Raw genomic sequence first — 5,247 nt, 5'->3', positions numbered from 1 at the left:
GTTAATAAACCACTGCTATAAAACTATTGAAAATGCATGTCTTATACAGCATCAGCAGCATGATTGCCATTAATTGTAATATCAACTATAGCCACAAGATGGCAGCCATGGCTTACCAAAAAATATTTTCTTCAAATGGAAAAAAGTGAAGGGGTAGAAATATAGTTGCCAACTCTGATGAAATGTACTCCTGGAAGTTTCATCTTATGACTTGCCCCGCACTCGAGCCATTGATCGGCCAGCACATTTACCCTTGTGACGCACCACCTTCCTACGCCAATTGGAGAGCAAAAGGACTCATTACTCAATTGGATGATGCTTGACTGTGAGCTAAATAGCCTTTCCCCCCCCCCCCACCAACACACACAACCATCGCCCTCCACCCATTTTCAATACTTTTATATCTGGTAAAGAGAAATGTTCAAAAGAAGGGAGGGAGGGACATTCAAAGCACTTCAGCCAATGTTGATAAACACTGCGGCCAATTTGTAGACTGCAAGTCCTACCAACAGTGACCTTGCCCATAGCCTTACATTTTAAACATACACAATTGCTGCAGAACATAAACAACAGAATCTCTATTCATATTTTGTCCTCAGGAAATATAGTTGCCATTTGTTTTATCTGATAAATAGAGCAAATGTGCACAGGGTGTGTGACTTCTGCAGAACAGATGCAAACTTGGGGTTAATTCTAAAATCGGCCTGAATCTGCTTCACAGATACTGGGCTTTCTGAGAAAGCTGCAGTGACTATTCACACAGGAGCTACTTACTCTTGCTTTCCTGAGGACTCTGTATTTCCCCCACACTTTGAGGCTACTAACAACACAAGCCTACTTGGAGCTACAGAAGGGAAAGCACTGGACGGGGGCATCAGAAAATAAGTGAGCCAGGAATCTGTGGGACGTCAATAATTCAATTGGCCTGAACAGCGAAAGAAGCTGCAGGAGGGGCTGCTGCAGTTGGGCTTGTGTCAGGTTAAAGGAAGGGGCAACAGGGGAGAGGAATGTGCTGCCAGGGAATTCAGGGGCCTGGGTGTGGATGGCAGCTGCTGTCAGAGATCAGATGGAGGGGAGGAAAGTGGATGCAGTGGAATGGATGTGAACCAAGGGAGAGAAAACAAATCCTACAAAAGGGAGGGGGAGAAACTGGAGCGTTGAGAAGTTTGATGTTTACAGTCATAAAGGAAGGAAACTGAAGGCGTGAGAACACGAAGGGTCTGAGTCATAACTAAACCTCTGGGAGGGATCTGGGATCAGCGTCTCTGGACATCTGAGGAAGATGTCATCTTTTAACATCTTTTATTTACAGATGAACTCTGCAGGCTGAGGCAAGCCAACTGCAGCTCAGGTGGAAAAGTGGACACGGCGATTGAAGCACCAAAGACAGCATAAGCCTAACAAGCGGAAATAAACACTATGGGCGGAATTTCACCGCCCCTGTCGTGGTGGGGCTGGGGCTGTAAAATGCGGCCAGCCGGTCAAAACCCATGGACTTCGGCGGGACGGTGAAATCCTGCCCTCCTTGCATGAAGTTATTAACTTTAACTTAATAAAATGCTCCAATGTGCTTCAACAGGAGTGTTATCAAAGTTAGTTTGACACTGAACCATAAGAGATATTAGGACATGTGATGGTAGGTTTTAAGGATCTTCTTAAAGGAGGGGAGGGGGGGTTTCAGGTCTAGGCAGCTGAAGACGCGGCCACCACCAGTGGAGTGATGACAACCTGAGGATGCTGAAGAGATCAAAAATTGAAGAAGTGACTTGAGGGCTGTAGGACTGGAGGAAGAAACCTGCTAATGATCTAAACATCTACCGAAGGCAGCAGCAGATAGATTTAAGGGAAAATAAGTAGGTGCACCAGTGGATGGAAGATTAATCAAGGGGCATTCGGGGGAAAAGGGAACCCCAGGCAGCAGGTAAACCAAGCAGGAGTCATTGAGAAAGATACCCATTAAACTGTTAGGGCTAGTTTATTCAAGTGTAAACATATTTTTAACAGTGTAATGAGTCTTAATTCTTGCCACAATGCTCATCTCCTGAAGTTGCAACAAAGGAATTCTCCCCAATCATTCTTCCTAATCCTGACAGTGAGACGCACAGCATTTCCTGTGTGCTTTTCATCACTGATTACTGCCCATGACTATCTCTACATTGCCTTTTTAATTTGTACCCTTGTGAAGTCCCTTTTGTTTCTGAAGCCCGATTTCAACTGCAAGGCATGAAAAATTACATGCGCCAATGCCAAAGAGAACAAAGCCCCAAAGGGAAAGATGCTCTTTAGCTACTTGCTTCTCTTTCAGGGTCTTGCCCACATCTAGGTGGCCCTGGAGAAAGAACACTTTGTGTCCTCCAGTACCGCTTGAGGTTTTCTGCAACCAGTAGCCATCACAAGAACTGGAGGGCATAATGGACGCTAAAAATATTATTTTACATTCAGGAGTTTCCTGCTTTATTTAAAAAGAGGATACCTCTGTTTACATTTTGATTGACCCTTCGGCAGTACAGTGTCACCTTAATGGTTCACAGTAACACAGTATCTTTACAGTACAGAAGGAGACTATTCGGCCCATTGAGTCTGCACTGGCTCTCTAAAATAGCATTCCACTTAGCCCCACTCCCCTATCTTATCCCCATAACCTTGCACATTCTTTTTCAGGTAGCAATCCAGTTCCCTCTTGAATACCTTGATTGATTATGGTTATTTTAGAGAAGCCCTATACTGCCAGTAACAACTTTGAGAACTCCTCCCCTCCACCACCTACCTGTTGACTGCACTTATAGGTCAATCAAGCCAGACTAATTCCAGGTAGCATTGCAATGTAGGTCCATATTTTGTGTTAAGTGTATTGATCTGGCTAATGGTGTTCACTGTAGTGAATCAGGCAGCAGTGTTCAGTACCATTAAGGAGTAAATCAGACAGCAATTTTCAATGTTCACATGTGCAATTAAGTGCAGAAATTAGGAAGTTTCTGTTTGATTTGCGCTGTTCCACCACAATTCTTTCTCCAACAGTGTCTCACCAAGAGACTCAGCATATAAATATGTGAATTGTGAATACAAAATTGCAGTACTTACCGAGTAGATACCCACAAAACACATTAGAAAAAGTTAGAATTTGTCCATTCAATTGTACCTGCATTTTTTATTGGCGTGCTAAGACTTCATTACTGCCAAATAGCCCATCTGGCACTGAAAATTAACTTCTGCAAATGTGGTGTCTCGTTCCTTCAAACTTGAATTATTGTTGGATATCTTTAAAAATGTAAAAAATTATTTTTTTTCTTTCAGTCTCTTATTACTCTCTCTCACTCAATCCCATCTTTATTTCCCTCTTTCTGTGCATGATTTTACATTGAATTAAATATTCTAATTTATACTTCCCGGCTTAAATTCTGGGCAGAATTTAACGTAACTAATGAGGCTCTGGCCCACCAGTTGGAGGAATGGTGGGAAATCCATCTTGCTTCTGACGAGAAGGCCTGACTGAATTAAGTGCCTGTCAGTCGGGCATTCCCCTGGATTCGGGACCCTGAGGGCGGAAACCCCTGCTCGCTGAGAGCTGCTGGCCAATCAGAGGTCATCCACTGCAAGAACAGAACATAGCTCCTGTTTTAACAGTTGCCGCAGGGACTTCATCAGCGATCGGCACTGGATCCCTGGACTCAGGTGAGTGAGGGTAGGATGGGGTTTGTGGGAGAGGGGGGGTGGTGGTCAGAGGCAGGGGCAGGAAGGGTGCTATCAGTGGCTACCCCCTTCCCAATGCTGGGCCCCTTGATCGGGCACTTCCTTTGAAAGAGGAACCCTACCAGAAGGTGGTAGTGATCTTCGGGAGATATGCAAAAGCCATGCCACTCGCACGTAATCCCTGACCCACCACTAAATTCTGGTGGGCTCAGGGATCATTGGTGTCAGTTAGCTCAATAATGAGCCAAATCGACGTCTCGCCTCAAGCAGGCGAGTTTCCCCGCCCTCATGGGCCCTTCCGGTCTCCATTTTAATCACGGAAGGTTTTCCCGGTCACTGGGAGACTGGGCCCAGCCAGCATGTTTCCCGCTGTGACAGGCTGCATTAGACCCAGCCCCCTGTCTGTCTCAGTAAGGATGTTTCAATCTGATTGCATGAAGATGCCAATGCCTGCCTTTCGCAAAGGTCCCAGATCCCCTAAAGACGGCACCTCACCTGCTTTGACTGTCCGCTAACCACAAATCACATTGCAGAAGTCCACTGAGTCTGTGTGCAGGGGTAGGGTTACTGAATAAAGGGCACCATTCATTGGTCTCTGCCTGCAAAATCAGGGCCATAGACCTTTGCTTATAATACAAACCTATGTGAATCTTTGCAAATATCCTGCATGGAACTCTGCCTGCTGAACAGTAGCTCTGGTTTAATTGCGATGATCAGAAAGAACACACTGACTGTGATCCTCCTTATGCAAATAACTGCCCCAAGGCCAGAAATCTTAATTCTGAATAACCTTCACTGTTGGTTTACGAATGGTAAAAATAGTAAAACTTACTCGAGTCCTTTTTTTTATTGAGAAAGAAACACTAGCCTTTTTTTGTGACCAGATGTGTGACGCGGGCCTTAATGTTTCACAACAGATGTAGTCCACAGGATGTCTTTATGAATCCACTTTGACTCTGCAATTCTGTAATGTTGAAGAGGTTTGCTCTCAAAAGATAGGGGCCACTTTGAAATAATTGTGTGTTTTGGGGAGTGAGGAGAAACTGGACTACCACGTCCCCTTTCAATCGCAAGGTTCCTATGTATGGGAAATGGCAAATGGAATGTTGTCCTTTATTGCAAAGGGAATGGTTTCCCCCCCCCACCCGCCTTTTTTTCAATAATTTATATAGATTCTTCTTTCCCCACCTTTTTCCATTATTTTTAAATCTAAAACTAAAACCTTTCGTCTTTCCACCCCACCCCCACTAGAGCTGTACTTTGAATATCCTGTCTTGCATTCTTAATTAGCACTTTTCTCAGACAAAGACCACCACCTTCAACACCTCTTTGACCCTTTTGTCTCTGACATCTTTTGATTATCTGCTCACACCACACCCTCAATGTGTCTCTTCCCCCCCACCCACCTTAAACCAATTTATATTTCTCCCTTGTTGAAACTATGCTTCAGTTCTGCTGAAGGGCCATGAGGGCTCGAAACGTTGACTGATTTCTTCTCCGCCGATGCTGCCAGACTTGCTGAGTTTTTCCAGGTAATTCTGTTTTTATTTTGTTTTG

This window comes from Cetorhinus maximus, chromosome 26 (assembly GCF_964194155.1).
Source record: "Cetorhinus maximus chromosome 26, sCetMax3.hap1.1, whole genome shotgun sequence".
NCBI classification, from domain to species: domain Eukaryota; kingdom Metazoa; phylum Chordata; class Chondrichthyes; order Lamniformes; family Cetorhinidae; genus Cetorhinus; species Cetorhinus maximus.
This window is presented reverse-complemented; position numbering follows the sequence as displayed.